The sequence below is a fragment of the Lagenorhynchus albirostris genome, chromosome 1 (assembly GCF_949774975.1).
Source record: "Lagenorhynchus albirostris chromosome 1, mLagAlb1.1, whole genome shotgun sequence".
NCBI classification, from domain to species: Eukaryota; Metazoa; Chordata; class Mammalia; order Artiodactyla; family Delphinidae; genus Lagenorhynchus; species Lagenorhynchus albirostris.
In genome coordinates, this window is record NC_083095.1 from 179,384,867 (window position 1) to 179,408,062 (window position 23,196).

The 23,196-nt window shown below is 40.5% G+C and overlaps 1 protein-coding gene and 1 non-coding gene across 2 annotated transcripts in view; both read right to left on the bottom strand.

The window, feature by feature from the left end:
* DNAJC1 (DnaJ heat shock protein family (Hsp40) member C1) overlaps window positions 1–18,455 on the bottom strand; it is a 366,483-nt gene extending 348,028 nt beyond the window's left edge. The window contains exon 1 of the mRNA XM_060161504.1: window positions 18,201–18,455. The gene's annotated coding sequence lies outside the window, so the exon portion shown is untranslated. The remainder of the gene's footprint in view (window positions 1–18,200) is intronic.
* A 250-nt stretch (window positions 18,456–18,705) lies between these two features.
* TRNAN-GUU (transfer RNA asparagine (anticodon GUU)) lies at window positions 18,706–18,779 on the bottom strand. Its single transcript has one exon. It is a non-coding gene; the product is annotated as a tRNA-Asn (tRNA).
* Window positions 18,780–23,196: the final 4,417 nt, after the last annotated feature.

Here is a 23,196-nt window from a genome sequence, read left to right on the forward strand (position 1 = left end):
AGTTGTGGCACATGGACTCAGTACTTGTGGCTCACGGGCTCTAGAGCACAGGCTCGGTAGTTGTGGCGCATGAGCTTAGTTGCTCCACGGCATGTGGGATCTTCCCAGACCAGGGATCAAACCCGTGTCCCCTGCATTGGCAGGTGGATTCTTAACCACTGCGCCACCAGGGAAGTCTGGCACGGCCCTTTTTAAAGGTAGTTCAGCAATATATATCAAGGACTCCAAATACAGTAATACTCTGCCTCAGCAGTGTTGATTATAAAAACACCTACAAAATTCATCTTCTATATGAGGGGGAAATCATTATATACAAAGATTCACATTTCTGTATTATGTATGACAGTGAAGAAATGAAACATCTTAAATGTTTGGTAATAGTGAAATAGTTAAGTGTTTGTGGTATACACACTAAATGGAATATTATGCAGTCACTAAAAATATATCACATACTTGTCTGGGGAAATTATTATTACATGACATCAAGAGAAAAGTGGCAGCACAAAAATATATATATAATATGATTACAACTAAGCTAAACTTTTTCTCCTTTTTTTTAAAATTATCTTTAATAAAGCATGTTTATAAATTTTAACAAATATCAAAAAGAAAAGATAAAACAGCAACAATAACTACAATGCAAGGGACTACATGATGCTTGGTTTATGGATGCTATAATGAGCACCAGAAATTCAGAGAAGAGTTTCAAACTCAACGTTTCAATGTTTCATCTGCAGGTGACTTTGAGTTTCAAGGTTTTTCTTCCTCCAACAAAATCATTCAATGAACCTCATTTATAGACCCCTCGGCCCTGGCACGTACAAACAAAAACCAATAAATATGGGATAATGTACACCTCAATCCATTTTATGAGATATGATTATTTTCCCTTCAGTCCTAACTCTGCTCTACAACTATATTTACAATAAACATTCACTCAAACTACTTCCAATCTAGATTTGTTAAATATGTTTTAAAGAAAAGATAGGGGGCTTCCCTGGTGGCGCAGTGGTTGAGAGTCTGCCTGCCGATGCAGGTGACATGGGCTCGAGCCCCGGACCAGGAGGATCCCACATGCCGCAGAGCAACTAAGCCCGTGCGCCACAACTACTGAGCCTGTGCTCTAGAGCCCGTGCTCCACAACGAGAGAAGCCACCGCAATGAGAAGCCCACGCACTGCAACGAAGACCCAACACAGCCAAAAATAAATAAATTATAAAAAAAAGAAAAGATAGTATATAACCTGGTTTAAATTGCCACAAATAGAACCAAATATGGCAACATCTTTAAGGAAAACTACTCACAATCAAAATAGAATACATTTTATTCTTTAAAAAAATATCCAGGTGGCAACATTCTGTATACAGTAGGTAATTTCATGTTATTTAATTTCAGAAACTTGGACTATTTCTTTGAAACAGAAAATGAAACATTCACATAATTTTCATCATTGGTAATTTGGCACACAAAACTCTTCCCCCAAAAGGTAGATTATGGATAATAAAGGAGGAAGGAGGACAGGGTTTTAATAAAAAGTTGCAATTTATACACTGTAATCATATAATTAAACAGAGTACAAGCCTTCAGAAATTTTGAGTTTTCAAACACTGAACGTTTAATCAGGAATCAATACTATCTATGAAGTACCTTTGCCCTCCATCCACTTTCCTCCATCCACTCATCTCCTTCCTAACAAAAATCAATATAATCAAAATGCGGCACAACTTTCCTCAAGACTACTTATTTTATTGAAGTAAAAAACTAAGTGAATACACTTGAGCTTCAAATTTAAGAAAACAAAACTTGTGAGCTGCTTTATTCTACTTTGGCTCAGCCAATCAGAACCCAATGTTGCCTTGGAAACCCTCATGCTTATTAGCAAAATAACTCTGTTGCTCGATTCTTAAAGCATTAAATATCCACTTAGAAATCATTTAAAAATCTATGGATAAACAGTCAACATTTCAGAGAACAACAACAAGAACACAAAAATTTATTATCTGGGTTGCTTTCCCCTAATCATTATACGAGTACTCTACGAGATTAAGAGAACCATTTCACCCTGTTCTTATATCCATTTCTTGTTTGCCCAAAACTTTGAAAATATAAAGAGAGAAAATGTATATAGTCTGATTTTGTCTGTGTATACTGCATACCATATATTTCATTTCATCACATACAAATGTGTTTGCTAGATTCAATTACATTTAGTTATTTTGTATTGTCCTTGGTGTATGTGAGGAAAATTTTAGAAACAAAACCTTTAACCGGATAAGAATAAAACTGCAATGAATTACAAAGTAGACACTATATTGGCCATATTCTCTGACTACAGCACTAGAAACACAAATTAATAAAATTAATTTTGGAAAAAAAAACACTTCAAAAAATGTAACCTCTCCTATATAACTTTTAAGTCAAAAAGCAAACCATAATTACAGATTACCTATAAAATAATGAAAATAAGAACACTTCTCTGGTAAGTATGGCTCTAATTGATTTCATTTTTTTTTTTTTTTCCGGTACGTGGGCCTCTCACTGTTGTGGCCTCTCCCATCGCGGAGCACAGGCTCAGCGGCCATGGCTCTCGGGCCCAGTCGCTCCGCGGCATGTGGGATCCTCGCAGACCGGGACACGAACCCGCGTCCCTTGCATCGGCAGGCGGACTCTCAACCACTGCGCCACCAGGGAAGCCCGATTTCATTATCTTTTAAAAAATAAAAATATACAAACCAGGCTGTAACTAAAAGAGGAGAAAAGAAAAAGAACAAAACCAGAAATGACTTAAGGAAGACAAGAAATAATAAATATAAAAGGGAAAATTAGAAAAACAAAACAAAGCAAAACAAACAAACAAGAAACCCTGGACTTACATACTGGCTGTTGTGCCCCCTCCTCCCAAGGCCCCCTTCAGATCCAAGGCTATTGCTGAGAATATTGGCTGCTGCCGCCTCACAGCTGAATCCATCCTCTGAAATTACCCGCAGCCAAAGGAATTTGCCTCACATAAGTTATGTCCCTTCATCAAGGGAGGCCCACATACAATGACTGGTCAGCGCAAGGATACAAATGCCTAGCCGTGGGCCTTGATATGGCACATCCACGAAAGGCTATTGCAGCCTCAGTGCTCCGCGTGGAAGCAGCTGAGGCTGCCATTGCAACCACGGTTCAACTTCTCCCTCTGCTTAAAGCTATTTCCCTTGCCCCACAAAGGAGTTGTTCCTGAGAGGAGTCCTCAATAACTCCTAGATGCAAACCTCGCAGCCTCTCTTCCTAAGGTCATCCGATCAATCGGCAACAGCTGGTGCTGGAAGTGGTCCTGGGAAGGAGGCTTTAACATGAGATTCTGGAGCTGGATCGCCCACTGGCCAGCGGCATTGAAGACACATCACTGGTGGAGGATGGGGCACTGATAGCCTCTGGCATGAGGTGGTGGTACAATTATTAAAATGTGCATGGCATGAAGGGGGGTTGCATACTGGTGACAGGAAATGCACTGGTGAGTGCGGTATCTCAGGAGTTTGAGAGACGAGAAAGTAGTCATTAGAAGGCTGTTGCTGGGAATTCCCTGGTGGTCCAGTGGTTAGGACTCCGCGCTTCCACTCCAGGGGGCAAGGGTTTGATCCCTGGTCAGGGAACTAAGATCTCTCAAGCAGTGTGGCCAAAAAAAAAAAAAAAAGTCTGTTGCTGAGGACAATGGATGCACCAGAGAAAGTCACTGAAAGACTGGAAGACTGAGGTTAATTACTCATCAGTTAGAGGTGAGTGTGAAGTTAGACAGCCTCTTTGGCACCGTTTAAAGAGACTCTCATCTCCTATGAGTGGAGACCAGAAAAGGCTGAGGGTCTAAGCCAGGACTCAATTATTATAGGAGCAGCCGAGCTTCAGAAGAGGCTGAACGCACAGGCTTGGCCAATCTGCTACTTAAGAACAGGGCCCATTAGGAGGGAGTTGACCCTAAGGCATGTGATGGGGACACCTTGACTCCCACATCCTCCCCAGCCCCTGGGCCTGCCCTTCACCCTGTGAAAGGCCAGCACTCCCTCCTTGCTTGAAGATGATGCAGAGTCCTTTGCCTTGCAAGAACAAAGGCGTTTCCCTCAGACCCAACCCCACCTCCCTTTTGGCTCTCAGACAAATAAGTTAAGTCTACTTAACCTACGTAGCCCAGCCTGCTAAGGGAGAGAAGAGATTATGCCCCTCAAAGGAGCCTCGGGACCAAGTTCGCATGCACCATCAGAAGCCAAGAGAGTGTTTGGATCAAAGGGTGTTGGATCAAAGTGAGTGGAAGACAAAGATGGATAAAGGAAAGGTGATCAATATGGACAACCCTATGACACAGGATTTAACCCTTACAAGCATCCTGGAAGATAACGTCAGCACGTGCCGGGATGGCTCTGAGAAGCTTGTAGGAAACATGTCTGCATTCAGTGAAGAGGGAATGCCAGAACTGCCACAGCAGACAGGAACATAAAGACCCCAAAGGTTCAGAGGAACGTTCTAGAGAAGATATACTATGTCAGGTCAGCAAACTCACCCAGGGGACCTTCCTTAATAAAGGGAAAGCACTGGGATGAGAGGCACCAATATCACAGTCAAGGTCAAGGTCAGTGTGGCTGTCTTCTGTGGGCTGGGCTGACATTGGGAATGCTCTTACGGAACTGGGCTCCGTGATAGCAATCGCCGCGTTAGAGTCTTGGAGTGGTGGAGGGCAGGTTGTGGGCAATTACTGTAATCACTGGCAAGGTTAGATTGAAGGTGTGGGGGAGGGTGGGTGTCTGACCCACTGAGATACGGAGATGCCTCACAGAACATAACATCCTTAGGGACAAGTTGGATAAACAGCCAATAGGCATAGCGCTCAAACTACACATCAAAAGACATCAAGGATGAGATCCGCAGGGACTGAGGGCGGTCACCCCAATAAAGAATTACTACACTCTGCCTAGTTTCTGGATCTGAGCCATTCCTCAGGCTGGGAACCCACTGATTGAAGGTTGGCTGGGTCCCAGGAGGAAGAATCCTGACACTCATGGTATTTATGATGAAGATTCTCCCAGTCCTTCCCTCAAAGGGACATACAATCATTTACTCCAGTACAGTGGGTGTGGAACCTGAAGAGTGCTAGCAGGCATTGGCTATTTTCTTAGTGATGGGAAGTGTGAGATGCAATACTTTGCCAGTTACTTTTGGAAGGGATGCTCCCAACCATAGGATTCCTTGTAACTTCACCAATATGGTGGGGCTGGGACCAGATGCCTGGCACTTCGGTACTCTTCCACGTGGCCTCTTTCTCCAAATGATATCTCATCATTCAGGGCCTCTCCACGGGGCCTCTCTCTCAATCTGACTGCAACCACATGAGACCCTGACATCAATCAAGGCATTGCTCAGCTGAGTCCATGGAGTCAAGAGAGAGAATAAAAGGACTGTTTTAAGCCACTGAGTTTTACAGTGGTTTATTACACAACAAGAGAGAACTGAAACAAGAACTTAGTACCTGAAAATGGTGTCTGCCTTGACGACACACTAAAACATGTGGCATTAGCTTTGGGACCAAGATGGAGCTCCTTGAAGAGATCAAAGTGAAGGCCTGAAAGACAGCGATGAAATTGCTATTGGAGACTGAAGGAAAGGGGAACCTGAGTGTTATTACATCGTAACAGCATGTCGTGCAAACATGTGCATGACACACACCATGGTGAAACTGTCACCTGCAGTCAGGGGGGAAATGGAAAAGGTACCTAAGGAACTCATGAGTCTGGCCGAGGCTACTTATAGGCAGACTGTTGAAAGCACCAATTGTTTTTGTTTTGTTTTGTTTTTGTTTTTAGCTGCCTATGAAAAGTACATGGGAAGTAAGTTTTTTTAAAAAAATGGAAGTATATAGTTTTTGAGCAGATTTAGAGAAAATATAAAGCAACCAGGATATAATGGGTTTTAAAGCAATGCTCAAGGTAAGAAATGGACTCAGAGGGGGAAAAATATCAAATCTAGGAAATGGAAAGTAAAATATGCCTCAGTGTCAAGTTCAGATTAAGGGTGGGACCGTGAGACACTTTGGCGAAACCTCAGGAAGATTTTAGGTGATGCGTCACAGAGCCTCTCAGCTGAACAAAGAGCCTTCTAAGAATCCTCCGGGCGTGCCTCATACGTCCTCTCACCCAGACAACAGGGCTTCTAGGAATGAGTCCTAAGGAAGTTGTCCCAGAGGAACTTCACATGCCAGTTTCAGAAAGAAGTGTAGCTGTGGCTTGTACCCAATGGAGTTGATTGTGATTTGACACCAAAAAAAAAAAAAAAAGCACAATGTTTTAAATGAACTGAATCCATTTGGACTGAAAGAGATAGAGTCAGTTCATAATGAAAAGGGGTCTTGGGACCCTCAAAATTCTACAGGCAGTAAGCAGGCTAAGAAAGCTGCTTAGCTTCTAAGAGGGGCCATTTACTATGGAAAAGGAAGGATGACTCAGGGCAGAGCCAAGAGGCTTGGAAGCTATTCCTACAGATCAGGCCTGGTCTAAAAGGACTGGGAACGTGTGCCCTGCTGGATTTCAGAAGCACTATGAACCATGACTGCAATGCGCCTACCGTTCCCCCCTTGTGGCTATCCCAGTTTTCCTGTTCCTGCCTCATCATTGTTGGGTGAATGTTGAGCAAGTAACTTCTCTCTTTAATTTACAGTTCTTTAGAGCAAGAAGAACCTCCTAAGGAGCTACGTCCAAGGAAACACACTTGAGAAGATCCATCACTGCCTACACCTGATTTAGATGATGAGATCCTAGATTCAAGTTGATGCCATTATGGGATGAGACGTGTGGTCTTGGGAAAAGGGACGAGTTGCATTTTGTGTGAGGGAGGAATGTGAATTGTGGCCAGAAGGTGGACAGTGGCAGCTATTCTTCAAGGACAACCCTGAATAATTCTGCCCCTCCCTGCGTGTGCCTACTGCTACTCCCATCTGAGACAAAACTTCTGTCCCATTGATCTGGGTTGGGGCCTGTGACTGCTTTGATTAACAGAACGCAAGGAGGTGATATTCTGGGACTTTGGAACCTAAGCATTAAGAAGGCCAAGCAGGGCTTCCCGGGTGGCGCAGTGGTTGAGAGTCCGCCTGCTGATGCAGGGGACACGGGTTCGTGCCCCGGTCCGGGAGGATCCCACATGCCGCGGAGCGGCTGGGACCGTGAGCCATGGCCGCTGAGCCTGCGTGTCCGGAGCCTGTGCTCCGCAACGGGAGAGGCCACAGCAGTGAGAGGCCCGCATACCACAAAAAAAAAAAAAAAAAGAAGGCGGCCAAGCAGCTTCCAGTTCTTTCCTCTTTGACCCTTAAGACAACATGTAAGAAGTTCTGGCTATCTTGCTGGATGGAGTGGCCACATGGAGGAGCACTGAGGCATCTGGACATCCAGCCCAGCCCCATTTGACTGCAAAAGATTCCACACAGCACCAGTAGAGGAGACCCCCAGATGAGCCCAGGCAAACCACAAAATATGAACGATAACTAAATGATAATAACTAAGTTTGGGGGTAGTTTGTTATGCAGAGACAGATAACAAAACAGTCAGGGTAAGGAGGCCTGGGGAAGGGAGATGTGGATGAGCCAGTGGTAGTGGACGTGAAACGTGAAGTTCTTTGTACTGTATGTTAGTTCCCACAAGAGACCAACCACCAAGGAAGACACTCACAGAACGCCTCAGCCAGTTCACATCAGCCAGCAGCTATCACCCACCATCCCAGTGGTGATTCAGTGAGCTTCTGAATGGAACAGCTGGGGTGCTAGGAATGAGGCTATGGAAGGGACCAACAGCATGGGCCGCCATTCACCAAGGCTGAGACAGTTGCTGCCCCTGCTGAATGTTCATTCTGCCCAAAACAGAGACTAACACCAAGCAGCCCTCAATACGGCAACCGGTCAAGGACACTATCTGGTGACCTGATGGCAGGATGGACCCCCTGCACCCTGACTGGGGCAGTGACTCCTGACTCTGATACACGCTCCAGCTACAGGCTTCCCTTTGGCACCCATACAACCTAAACTACGCCACTATCGAAGGACTGGTGCTTCATCAGTGACTTGGGGCCACACATAACATTACATCAAGCCACTTTTCTTCAAAGAAGGTTGCAGCAGTGGACATATGACCACGGGATCAACTTATCCTTTCACTTACTGCATCACTCAGAAGCTGCTGGCCTGATAGAGCAGGGAGATGGCCACTTAAAAACATAACTGAGCCAAAGTCAAAGCCAGCTTGGAGGTGATACCCTGGATAGCTGCTCCTTGGGACATGGTATACACCCCAAATCAATGACCATTATATGGTACTGTGTCAACAGTACATAGACTACATGGGAACCAAGGTTTGGATGTAGGCATGGAACATGTTACCATCACTTCCAGTAACCTACTTAAGAAATTTGTATCCACAATTCTAGGCAGAATGCTTCCACCAAGGGACACAGCAAGACTGTCCATAAACTTAAAGCATGGCTGCCTCCAAGTCATTTCCGGCTCTTTTTGCCAAGAGACCAGCAGGCAAGGAAAGTAATTATCAATCTGTAAAGAGTACTCATCAGGGGGTGAAAGGATTGCTCCTTCCCTGTGAGGACAGGAAAGAATACACTGACAGCCCGGTGACTCATTGTGGTGTTTCTTGGAACGCCTCTCTCCAATTTTGATAGTAAATAGAGAAGTGCAGAATTGACAGCCAATGAAGGGCATGATGAGCATGAGTTCAGACCCCTCAAGGGTGAGAGTCAAGATCAATCCATCAGATAAGCTTCCAAGACCAGAAGAGATGCCAGCAGAGGGTAAAGACAGAGATGATGAGGGTCAATTACAGCCTCAAGACCAGCTGCAATGGCCAGAGCCATAATTCAGCCCACTAACCTTCCTCTTGTGAATTTCCCAGAAAAAGAGACTACCCAGCATCATGGAGAAGATGTTCCCAGATGGGATGAACTTACTATATAAAGTGAATCCAATCAGTAGAAGGGGTCAACTATAGTGGACCCTCAGCACCAAGGACATATTTCTTCTGTTGCTGGTAGTGTTGGCTGTTGACAACTCATAGCTTCATCGCTCTTCAGGAATTGCCCGTAGCCAAAGAAAGATGCTTTGCCCAAGGCTCTGACCCCTCCCCATGGGTTGTCCACATCCAGTGACTGCTTGATATGGAGACACAGAGGCCTTTGTATTGATTTAGGATATCTCTGAAAGGCCTTCTCAGCTACAGAGTTCCCTGTGGTATTGATTAGGGTCTCTGCTGTAACTGAATCTCATTTTAACTCTTCCCTCAGCCCAATCTCATTTTTGCTTAGAGCACTTCACCTCTTGTACCCAAATCTCAGCATCTCAGTATGTTTCCCTGGGAATCTGATTTGCTGCAACTTGCTAAATAAATCCAAGTTTTATTAATGCAGACAGTCATCTCTACCAGATAATTCCATGTTTTTGTTTTCCACCAAAATCCAGCCAAGTTCTCCCTGACTTCAGACTATACTACAAAGCTACAGTAATCAAGACAGTATGGTACTGGCACAAAAACAGAAAGATAGATCAATGGAACAGGATAGAAAGCCCAGAGATAAACCCACGCACATATGGTCACCTGATCTTTGATAAAGGAGGCAGGAATGTACAGTGGAGAAAGGACAGCCTCTTCAATAAGTGGTGCTGGGAAAACTGGACAGATACATGTAAAAGTATGAGATTAGATCACTCCCTAATGCCATACACAAAAATAAGCTCAAAATGGATTCAAGACCTAAATGTAAGGCCAGAAACTATCAAACTCTTAGTGGAAAACATAGGCAGAACACTCTATGACATAAATCACAGCAAGATCCTTTTTACCCACCTCCTAGAGAAATGGAAATAAAAACAAAAATAAACAAATGGGACCTAATGAAATTTCAAAGCTTTTGCACAGCAAAGGAAACCATAAACAAGACCAAAAGACAACCCTCAGAATGGAAGAAAGTGTTTGCAAATGAGGCAACTGACAAAGGATTAATCTCCAAAATTTATAAGCAGCTCATGCAGCTCAATAACAAAAAAACAAACAACCCAATCCAAAAATGGGCAGAAGACCTAAACAGACATTTCTGCAAAGAAGATATACAGACTGCCAACAAACACATGAAAGAATGCTCAACATCATTAATCATTAGAGAAATGCAAATCAAAACTACAATGAGATATCATCTCACACCAGTCAGAATGGCCATCATCAAAAAATCTAGAAACAATAAATGCTGGAGAGGGTGTGGAGAAAAGGGAACACTCTTGCACTGCTGGTGGGAATGTAAATTGATACAGCCACTGTGGAGAACAGTATGGAGGTTCCTTAAAAAACTACAAATAGAACTACCATATGACCCAGCAATCCCACTACTGGGCATATACCCTGAGAAAACCATAATTCAAAAAGAGTCACATACCAAAATGTTCATTGCAGCTCTATTTACAATAGCCCAGAGATGGAAACAACCTAAGTGTCCATCATCGGATGACTGGATAAAGAAGATGTGGCACATGTATACAATGGAATATTACTCAGCCATAAAAAGAAACGAAATTGAGCTATTTGTAATGAGGTGGATAGACCTAGAGTCTGTCATACAGAGTGAAGTAAGTCAGAAAGAGAAAGACAAATACTGTATGCTACCAAATATATATGGAATTTAAGAAAAAAAATGTCATGAAGAAACTAGGGGTAAGACAGTAATAAAGACACAGACCTACTAGAGAATGGACTTGAGGATATGGAGGGGGGAAGGGTAAGCTGTGACAAAGCGAGAGAGAGGCATGGACATATATACACTAACAAACGTAAGGTAGATAGCTAGTGGGAAGCAGCCGCATAACACAGGGATATCAGCTCGGTGCTTTGTGACTGCCTGGGGGGGTGGGATAGGGAGGGTGGGAGGGAGGGAGATGAAAGCAGGAAGAGATATGGCAACATATGTATATGTATAACTGATTCACTTTGTTAAAAAGCAGAAACTAACACACCATTGTAAAGCAATTATACTCCAATAAAGATGTAAAAAAAAAAAAAAATCCAGCCAAGTTCAAGAGTACTCATTATTTTGGGTCCTCCCCAACTCTTGCAGGTGTTAGCCTAAAATTTTTGCCAATCTGGTGCCTGCGTAGTGGTAAGTCATTCCATATATAATTTACATTCTCCTGATTACTAACGAAATTTAGCATCTTTCATTTGCTTAGAGGCCACTTGGATTTTCTGTTCACATCTACTGCCCATTTTTCTATTAGGTATTTTTCTCCTCCTCTTCTTCCTCCACTTCCTCCCTCTTTTAAAAAATAATCTATATATGATCCAGTGTCCGTTTTATGAATTACAACTCTTGGCTTTCCATTTAATTTCTTTAAGAGTGTCTTTGGATGAATATAACCTCTTAATTTTGATGTAATCAAATTTATCAACCTTTAACTTTGTAATGAGTGGGACTTTTTTCTTTTTTTTGTCTTGCTTAAGATAGTCCCTATCGTGAGGTCGTGAAGATATTTATCTGTATTATCTTCTAAAAGCATTATTGTTTCATTTTTCACACTTAAGTCTGTGATTCACTTGGAATTGACTTTTTTGTGTGTGGTGTGAGGTAAGGATCCAATTTTCGTTCTTACCATATAGATAACCAATTGTTCCCATACCATATATTGAAAATGCAGTCCTTTTCCCACTGTTCTGCAGGGCTACCTTATTTTTTTAAATAGACTTTATTTTTTAGAGCAGTTTTATATTTGTAAAAAATTGAGAAGATAATGCAGAGTACTCACATACCCCACATTCAGTATCCCCTGTTATTAACACCTTACATTAATATAGTACATTTGTTACAATTCATAAACCAACATTGGCATATTATTATTACTAAAGTCCACAGGTTATTCAGAGTTCCTTAGTTTTTGCCTAATGTCTTTATCCCATCCAGCATACCACATCACATTTACTTGTCTTGTCTCCTTAGATTCCTCTTGGCTGTGACGACTTCTCAAACATCTCTTGTTTTTGAGGACCTTGACAGTTTTAAGGAGTACTGGTCAAGTATTCTGTAGGATGACCTTCCATTGACATTGATCTGATGTTTTTATCATGAATAGACTGGGATTATGGGTTTGGAAGAGGAAGAGCACAGAGGTAAAGTGTCACTATATAAGGGTACCAACTGTCAATGTGACTTGTCACTACTGAGGTCCTTGTTCCCCTGGCTGAGGCAGTGTTTGTTGGGTTTCTCCACTATAATGCTCTTCTTTCCTCACCCCCACCCCCAGGGAACTTTCCATATTGTACTCTTTGGAAGAAAATCACTATGCACAGCACACACTTAAGGAGTGGGGAGTTATGCTCCCCCCGCCACCCCTCCCTGAGCGCCTACCTTCTTAAAAAATTAAATGTCCTTAAGTATGTTTCTTAAATAAGTAGGCCACTGGAAACAATTGCATCAATATCCTATTTTCTTATATGTTTTATAATAGGTCTTATATAACAAGGGGAAACAAATCCCCTAAATATAATTTCTAAGATTGTGGTAAAAATATACATTACATAAATTTTACCATCTTAATCCTTTTAAGTGTACAGTTCATAGCGTTAAGTACATTCAGTTTGTTGCGCAACCAATCTCCAGAACTCTTTCATCTTGCAAAACTGAAACTCTATACCCATTAAACGGCACTTCTACATTCCCCTGCTTCCCCCAGCCTCTGGCAGCCACCATCCATCCTACTTTCTGTTTCTGAATTTGACTATTCTAGGTACCGCATATGAGTGGCATCATACAGTATTTGTATTTTTGTGACAAACTTATTTCACTTAACATAATGTCATCGAGGTTCATCCATGTTGTAGTGTATGTCAGAATGGCCTTCCTTTTCAAGGCAAAATAATATTCCATTGTATGTATGTTCCACGTTTTGCTTATCCATTCATCTGTCAATGGACATTTGGGTTGCTTCCACATTTTAGCTACTGTGAATAATTCTACTATGAACATGGGTGTACAAATATCTCTTTGACACCCTGCTTTCAATCCTTTTGGGTATGTACCCAGAAGCAGAATTGTTGAATTTTATAGTAATTCTATTTTTAATTTTTTGAGGAACCACCATACTATCTTCCATAGTGGCTGCACCAACTTATGTTCCCACCAGCAATGCACAAAATTTTCAATTTCTCCACAACCTCACCAACACTTGTTATTTTCTGCTTCTTGTTGTTGTCTTTCAGGATAGCCAACCTCATGTATATGAGGTAATATCTATTGTGGTTTTGATTTGCATTTCCCTAATGGTTAGTGATGTTGAGCTTTTTCTCATGCACTTATTGGCTGTTTGTATATCTTCGTTAGAGTTTCTACTCAAATCCTTTGTCCATTTTTAATTTTTTTTTTGTAGTGGTTGAGGTGTAGGAGTTCTGTATATATTCTATATATATATATATCTGATATTAAATCTTTATCAGATATATTATTTGCAAATATTTTGTTCCATTCTGTGGGCTGCCTTTTCACTCTACTGACAGTGCCCTTTGTTTGCAAAGAAGGTTTTAATTCTGATGTCGTTCAATTAATCTACTTTCATTCTTGTTGTTTGTGCTTTTGGTGTCACATCCAAGAAATATAACCACATCCAATGTCATGAAGCTTTCCTCCTATGTGTTCTTCTAAGAGTTGTATAATTTTAGATCTTACACTTAGGTATTTGATTTACTTTGAGTTGATTTTTATATGTGGTGTAAAGTAGGGGCCCAACTTCATTATTTTGCATGTGGATATCCAGTTTTCTTCACACCATTTATTGAAAAGACTGTCTTTTCCACATTAAACGGTCTGGGCACTCGTTGAGAATCATTGACCATACCCACAAAGGCTTATATCTGAGTTCCCTATTCTCCCTCAATGTTAATTTTAAGAGAGAAAAAATTTTCAAGATTTTATATACGGTATGAGTTCAGGTATTATTTTTATGTTATAAAAAATGTTATTTAACAAATAAAAATAATGCATGTTCATTACAGATAATAAAGAACTTACTTATAGAAAGTAAAGTATAAAAAAGACAAAAATCACTGATAATCTTATTTTGGTGTATTCTTATTTTGGTGTAATCTTATTTTGGTATAGATCTATAAATATTTCTTGATGGTATTCACCATCAAGAAATATTTGTAGATCATCTATGTAAGTAATTCAGTCTCATTACAAAATTGGAATCATGCTTTTTGATAGTTTTGAATCTACCTTCTTATACCTAATGCAATATTTTAACATTGTCCAAAGGCTTTTTTTCCTGAAACACATTTTGTAAATGGCTGTATAGTATTCCAATGTTTAAATAACATACCATAATTTATTTCACCATTTCCACTAGGGTTCCATATTTTATCTTGTTTGTAATTTCTCACTATTATAAATAATGTTGCAGTAAACATCACTGTACTTAAATTTGTACATATACTTATTATTATAACCTTAGGCATACACTACTTTAATAATAACAATGAAGAATTTTGCTAGAAGAAAGTAAAACTTTGCTCTAGATTCTTATATGTTGGCTCTTTCTAGAATGGCTTTCCTCAGTGGTATTCAAAACTGACTTTCCACAACTTTAAACATAGCTTTTTATCACAGAGATTAGATTTTCCTTTATAGTTATGCATACTTTCAAAATAACAGGACCACTATTTGTGTTCCTCCAATGGTGGACTCCAGATTAAAATTCTTAAGATTTTAGAATATATTATTTGGGAAACCAAGGAGTCATCATCTCTTACTATACCTTTTGATCTCAAATCTCACCTTGGTTTTAAAGTTTAAAATGTATTTTCAAAACTAAAAAATTAATTTTAATGCCAAAATTTCTAGAAGGTTGTTTTTGTTTAATGTTTTTTAATGGGTGGGGGTAGAAGTGCATTTTATTTGCTTATAGACAAAAGTAAACACTTCAAAAAAATAGTAAATTTCTCATATTTTCTGGCTTAATAGCACAAATTTATTTGTCCCAAGTCTATCATAGATGATTAAGTCAAAAGTGAGTAGGCATGGAAAAGTGATTTCTCATTTCCATTATTTTTCCCAATCTTTATGTGTAAATACTTATCTGATAGGGTTTGGTAGCAAATTTATTTTTGAGTCCTGATCTATGACAACTTAAAATTCACATTTCAACCTAATAATCCATATGTTTACAATTTAAAAGTTACATTTTGGTGACTGGGATAAACACAAGAGGAGGTTTCTGGGATGCTAACATTATTTTACATATTGACCAAGATATTGATTACAAAGGTGTGTTTATTTTGTAGAAATTTCTTCAGTTGTACTCCTAATGATTTGTGCACGTTTCGGTATGTATTTAAGCTTAATAAAGAGTTTCTTTTAAAACTATATTTTAAGAGTTTTCTTAAGGATATGAGTCTCTACATTTTGTAGTTTAAATACTGAACAATGAAAATTCGAGTGGCTTCTCTTAAAAATTTAAGCTATGAAAACAATTTAAAACTGAGCTGTGTACTACGATTTTACAGATATAGTTTATTCTCACATCATTCTTGTAAGTTCAACAATTATTTTAAAAAGAGTGGATATATGTATAACTGACTCACTTTGCTGTACAGCAGAAACACATTTTAAATCAACTATACTCTAATAAAAATTAATTTTAAAAACCACAAATACATGTAAAATAACACACACACAATTTTCAGTATGCAAAAACACAGACTGCATGGACACCACCAAAGGGGCTCAACATGAAGCACTTTAAATGAAGTGCTGCAGCTGATAAAATTAACATTCTTAATTATGTAAAAGGTTTCAACTTCTTAAACTATTTTCTAGTTAAATGCATTATGGCTTCTTCTACCACCAATTTACCCCTGCTCTGCTGGCTGTAGCAATAAGTTGAATATTTCAGGCATCACCTCCACCAAAATTCAGAGAAATAAAATTAAAATTCATGTTGGCATTACTCATTAGGATATATTATGAATGCAGAAAAAAGGTAGTTGTGTTTCTCTGGCAGCTTAACGTCTTATTCCCCCTAAACCTTGTATCATATGACATCAGATACAGGTGTTAACAAATGAACACAGAAACGTATTAGCCATGTGGTCTCCTCCCAACCTCCATTATCTAAAGAAATGCTACAATATAAAAAACACTTTAAATTATTAATTATTTGAAATCACATGACTATTACCTTCTCTAACAAGCTTGCATAAACCACAGCACTTGATTCACCTCTTACTGCATTACTTCAGTGAGTTTCCCTCTGATTTTATATATGAAGTTTAAGTATACAAATGTTTATCAGGAACATATTTACATGCTCAGATGCTCAGCAAAGCCTTTTAAATGCTCTTCAGCCTTTAACTAATGTCCTAAATGATCTCAACATATTCTGGGCTTGGTTGGTACTACAGACCCAAGAAACTAGGAACAAAATAACGCTCGCCAGAAATAGCATTTATTACAACATCTATACCCAATACACATTGTACAAAGCCAACACATCCATAAATAATTAAGCAACTAAAAAAAATGTTTCCCACCTATCTTATCTGTATGCAACAGCCTAGCATAAAGAAATTCACTAAGTACCTGACCACATAATAAAATCAACTACTTACATGAGAGGGCGGTTTTGCAGTCCTCATCCCACCTCCATTCTCATGTAATCCTCTCTCTTTATTTTCTGACCACTAAATCCCATTAATCTCCCAAATAGGGTGAAGTAGAACATACTTAGAAATTTAGGATCAAGTTTAAAACTACCACCTAGGCATCTGTCAAGTGCAGATACTGGTATTCTCTCACAAATGGGTCCTAAAATAGGGGTCTGTCTGGGCTCCCCAACTGCCAAACATCAGCCTGGGGTCCAAGAATCCCTAGACACCAGATTAGCCCCCATCGCTTGGCTTGAACCAATTCTTCTTTCTCTTTCTCTTCCATATTTTCTCTGGGCTATTCCAACCTGCCTTTATTTCTAATCTTGTCTTCTCTACACAAATGCTATCAAACTGTTTTCCAAAGACATGTTCCACATGAAGATTTCATGTTCCCACACAGTTTTCATTTCAATAAAATGAAGCGGCACATGACTTAATGCCCTTTCGTATTCCATGAATATTCAGTGGGGTTTTTTCTTTCCTTCGTGAGATTTGGAACAAAATATTAATGAAACTTTAGAAAAACCAATTAAAGTATCACCTTTGGTTTTAAATTAACGAATCAATCAAGTAGCTCTATTTTAGAGGAGAGAACTTCTGGGTAGGTAGTACAGGAGTGAGAAGCATGGGCTCTGAAGTCTGACAACTCGAGTTTAAATCTGCACTGTGCTAGGCACTAACTGTGACCAGGCAAATCACTCAATTGCACGGAGCCTCAGTTGGCTCACCAATACAGTGGAAACAATAGGGCCTCCCTGGGAGAGTTGTTGCACGGATCTCACACTTTCATCCAGGAAAGCACTTAGAATCGTGCCTAGCAAGTAGTAAGCACTCAAAAAATGTTAGCCTTTATTAATATGCTAACGTGGGGAAAAACATAAAGCAGAGCATAACTACATACTTGCAGGAATAAGACATACCACTTTCCTCCAGAACCGTCTTTCAAATTAATCTGTGGCCAAGACTAATTATTATGGTGAAACTGATTACGTCACCAAGGCAGCATATATTTAGAGAACAAAGTACAAGGTAACGATTTTGGAGAGTTTTGCATTTTTTGTGAAATAAATGGTAATATGCTTATAGAATGTCGAAGCAAAATATGTTAGCAGTTTCACTTTAATCTTTCTCATAATTTGGGGGTTTTTTAAGTGTAACAATGATACAGTTGTAAAAAAAGTTTTCTCCCTTTCTGAATATATGGGACATTTTGCAGGTTTACTCTGTTCTCTATTAAATTCTAAAACTTTAGTAGAAAAAGTAAACTATAACATACAAATGCTCTTACAATAGTGTCCACACAAAGGCTTTATGACAAACATTTCTTAGTTTACCAATGCGAGGGTTAGTCTAAGTTAAATTATGGGAATATTTGTTTACGCTGACGGGGAACAGACGAAATGCTGCACAATTCAACATTAGTTTAAAAAAAAAAACCAACAGATAAAAAACCTGGAGCGTTTTAAGTCAACGTACAGTTTGAACTTGACACTAAATACATACATTCAGTCGACCTCTGACATCGCAGGGGTCCTGAAGCAGAACCAGGCCAGCTCGGGCCGCGCCTGGAGACGGGGCGGCGAGTTCGAGGCCGGAACGCGGCGGCCGCCCGGCCTCTGCGCGCTCTGGGCGCCGCTGCCTGACCAGGGCCCGCGGGAGCCCGGCCAGGCGGGGCTGGGAGCTGTGGGACCGGGGTTTCGGGAAAGAGCGAGGGGGAAGAGGGCCGGAGTTTAGGAACCCAGGGAGTGGAAGCGAAAGGATGCGGGGGCCTTAAGGAGCTGGACCCACACGCCTGTTCGGGGCGGCAGGAAGCGCCCACCCGGCCGCCGGGGTTGGAGGAGGGGCCCCAGCGCGCCCGGAAGCTGGAGAGCCACCCCCTGCTGGATCGCGAAGTGAGATCCGCGGTTTCTCTTCTCCGGACCCTCGAAATCCACGCCTGCGTTGCCCAGAGGCCTCAACTCCATGATTTATGCAAAACTACCGGGCACCCGCCTGTAAAAGGGGTAAGCGTCCCTGGGTGGGCTCGAACCACCAACCTTTCGGTTAACAGCCGAACGCGCTAACCGATTGCGCCACAGAGACTCTGATGTGGCGGCGTTCTCCAGCCATAACCTTTATGAAGAATAATAAAGGCAGCGTGTGACTGTTCGTTTCTTTTCTGCTCCCTGATGCCTATCATTAAAATCAGATTTTTCCACTTAACATTTCTAACCCTTTAACTCTATTTTCCACCTTTAAAGCATATTGGAAAACTATAAAATACAGCAAGATCAAGCAGAATTTCAGATTGCAACGTGTATTAAAATACTGCTGTTCCCCCCCACCTCCCCACCCCTCCCATTTGGAACGTTTTGTTTCAGGGAGATAACTATTTATTATGTTTGTTTTATAGGGAAATAAAAATTTTAATCTTTAATCTTATGAGTTGAGAAACTTTCCTTTTATTTCAAACTCTTTGTCCAGTACTTTGCTCACTCATCTTCATAATTTACTTGCGTAGCATTCCCAAGGTCATCTGAATTGTATTTGCCTTGTTTATTTTTATTTTCAGGTATTATTAAATACGTATATGCACTTCCTATTTGTTGTGTACTAACTATAGTACAATTACTTGTCACTATTTTTTTTTTGTTACTTGTAAAGGACATTGGGGGAAAAGCTACAGTCACATTCTTTCATCCCTGTACGCTGTAGTTCATTGCTAAATCCGCTCTTGTTTTTTCCTTGGAATTAGCCTGTACACCCACATTTGAGCCATGCCACTTAAAACGTACATTTCATGGGATATATATAACCCAATTTGAGGAAAGAGAAGTTAGAGAAGAAAAAAAGTATGATTTATGACTAACGCCTGAAAATCCCTAACACAGAAACACCTCTGGCAAACGTTACATCCCTGTAAATACCCTACATGAAAATCTTACCCTTTGTGTGAATAGTTCCTGATGCCTTTTGAGGTACTCTTCAAAACTCCAGGCACTTTTTTCTCCTATTCCCGCCTCAGAGAACTGCTAGTTTCCACTTGACAACTCTGTACTTAAACTTTTAAGTTACTAAATTGCTCTGTCCAGAATCCCTTGAGAAAGAATTCGTATCATGATTTATAGAAGTTGTATGCGACCTGCCTTAGTCCAGTCAACATTTTGAGTTCCTGTGGCTTGTTAAGACAACTTAAATTGGCTTTGGAACCAATTAGTGGAGTTCCTTGAAAGCGCTGAGATATCAAACAGCTGTGAATTCATACCAAGCTGTACCACTCTGGTCTCAAAAAACTTTTAGAAGTGCACTTGAAAATTTTAAATTTGAAAAAAAAAAACTAGGAAGCACTTATAAAGAATATATAATGAGTCTGATTTCGTTATATGATGCTACGTTCATACTTTATGTTTTATGTACCTGTTAATGTGAGCTAAATCTATTAGGCACTGGTTTTTCTTCTCTGAATACCAAAATGAGTATTCTCTCCTCTGCTACTGTGCTTGTGACTATTCAGTTAGAACAGACTGCAACTAGTACCTCACCACCCCTTCATTCAATATTTACTCTGCTGCTTAGAATATTAGGAACAGTTCTACTCATGTGACTATCTTAAGCTCCAATCTCTTTTCCTCACTTCAGTCATCATACTAACATTTTAACTTCTAAAAAAGAGAGATGTTGAGAAACAGTTGATGAGAAAAAAATAATTCAGAAAGAAATAATTAGCTCATTGTATGCTAAAATTTTTTTTCTATGTGAGGATCATTGTTTGTTTAAAATTCAGCCTGGTTCTGTAGTTGTTAATTTTTTTTTTTTTTTTTTTTACGGTACGCGGGCCTCTCACTGTTGTGGTCTCTCCCGTTGCGGAGCACAGGCTCCGGACGCGCAGGCCCAGCGGCCATGGCTCACGGTCCCAGCCGCTCCGCGGCATGTGGGATCCTCCCGGACCGGGGCACGAACCCACGTCCCCTGCATTGGCAGGTGGACTCTCAACCACTGCGCCACCAGGGAAGCCCAGTTGTTAATATTTTTAAGAAAATAAATTGTTCTGTCCACGGTTCATGAGCTTTGCCTTTTGGTCTCTCCATTTGTAAATACTTCAAAAGAACATATAAATATTAAACATATTGAATGGAATATCAACATTTCACTCCAATTACGTATATCAAATGCAGCTTTTATGCAAAATGCCCATTTACAAAAATAAAAGCATGTGTTGTCATCTAAATCTTTGTGATTGTCTCATTTTAGGCCTTAATATCTATGCCCAATTTTTAAAGACAAATTAAGCCCACTGCATTAACTTTATTATTTATTTATTTTTGGCTGCATTGGGTCTTCGTTGTGGGCTTTCTCTAGTTGCGGGGAGCAGGGACTTCTCTTCATCGTGGTGCCCAGGCTTCTCACTGTGGTGGCTTCTCTTTGTTGCGGAGCACGGGCTCTAGGCGCACGGGCTTCAGTAGTTGTGGCTCGCGGGCTCTACAGCACAGACTCAGTAGTTGTGGTGCAAAAGCTTAGTTGCCCCGCCAGCATGTGGGATCTTCCCGGAGCAGGGATAGAATCCGTGTCCCCTGCATTGGCAGGTGAATTCTTAACCACCGCATCACCAGGGAAGCCCTGGATTAACTTTAGAAACATACATCATTTTTCCTGAAATTTCAGGGTAACCCACAACAAATGATTCTTAAAGCTTCATTAATACTTAGGTCTTTGTAATTGCTAAAAGTGAAGAGGACTGGGCATCTTGCCCCCTTTTTGTATATCATACACAATGAACTGCAACTAACTTTTCCAAGAATGTGCCCTATCAAAGAAGCTGACCTCTGCAGATTAATGGGCCTGTATATTTTATTTCCTTCTTAGAGAGGAAAAAAAGAAAGAACATCTTGCAAATGGGATCCACCTGTCTTGACATCCAAGGCAAGATGGACTACACTGATTTATAGATCTTCCTGGAAGCATGAACCCAAGGCTATCAGAAGATGTGCCTCCAGCTTCAAACCAACAGAAGAGGCAACTCACAGGATTTCCATTAACACAACTGTGCATGACCTTAATTCTTTTCGATTCCTGTATTTCAAAAGGATTGAGTTGTTAAAAATGAAAAATCCAGTTAGAATGTAAAAAGAAATCAATGAGTTAGAGAAATCATCTCAATAAATGGAAGATTGTGGCACCAGGAAATCAGTTAAAAGAGAATGCTGGGGACTTCCCTGGTGGTCCAGGGGGGTAAGATTCCGCGCTCCCAATGCAGGGGACCCAGGCTCAATCCCTGGTCGGGGAGCTAGATCCTGTGTGCATGCCGCAACTAAGAGTCCACACGCTGCAACTAAAGATCCCACATGCCGCAGCTAAGACCTGGCGCAGCCAATATTAATTAATTTAAAAGAGAGAGAGAATGCTGAACCAGGAGTCTCTAAGAGCAAGAGAAGAACTATGAGACCAATTTTCAAAACTAACTGAAGTCACATTTTAAAACTGATGTATAGTAAAGGGGAGTCAAATCCTTCCAAGCAGGCTCAAGCTTAAATGATATTTCCTACTCACTAAAAAAAGTATCATCTCATTCAAAATTGTTGACTAAGGGTCAGTTATCAATTTAGCAGGCCAGTAGCAGCATGACACAGAGCAGTAGCCATAGAGCATACTTCTCCCATAGTTGACCACTAAATTGGGTCTACACATAAAATAAGAAAATTGAGACAGGTATATTAGAATATCATATCTTTTTTTCCATCATTTAAAAAATTGTGTCAGCTGGGAAATTTTGTGAAATTATTCAGACAATAATCTCCATTTTATTTTTAATTAAACAGACATGGTATATGAGAAAAGGCAAACTAAGGCAGAAATAATATACTGATATTCTATTCTAATGGGTTCAATCAAAATTATTAAAAATTATAGTCTTTTTTCTTCATGAACCTCTCTTTTGGAGGTAGAAATCATTTTCGATGGTTTTACCAAATAATCCAGAATGAAAATATTAATCATTGCTTATCTCAGTAGTGAAAAAGTATGATTCGCTAACAATATCGATGATTTCAACTGTGTCCAGACCAATAGAATCCTTGATCCAGCTAGAAATGGTGGGGAGTGGAGGGTCTGGGAGCAGCACAGATTTCCACTTTCTTCAGTAGCATGGGAAAACTGCTCCAGGAAGACCCTATGGGTATCTCAGAAACTTTCACGGGTTCTACCTCTCAGTCCGCCACTTGACCACACCACCATCCATGAGGTAGCCACAGCCTTTTATTTTCCATGATGTGTTCGTGTTCACAGGAGCAGTTGGAGGCAAGTTTTTTGCTATCCCGTCTATACAGTGAATGCACTGACAAATTCCCAGTCCTGCCTTTGTGAACTCACCCATTAGAAATTAACTTTAAAAAATTCATAACAGGGCTTCCCTGGTGGCGCAGTGGTTGAGAGTCCACCTGCCGATGCAGGGGACACGGGTTCGTGCCCTGGTCCAGGAAGATCCCACATGCCGCAGAGCGGCTAGGCCCATAAGCCATGGCCG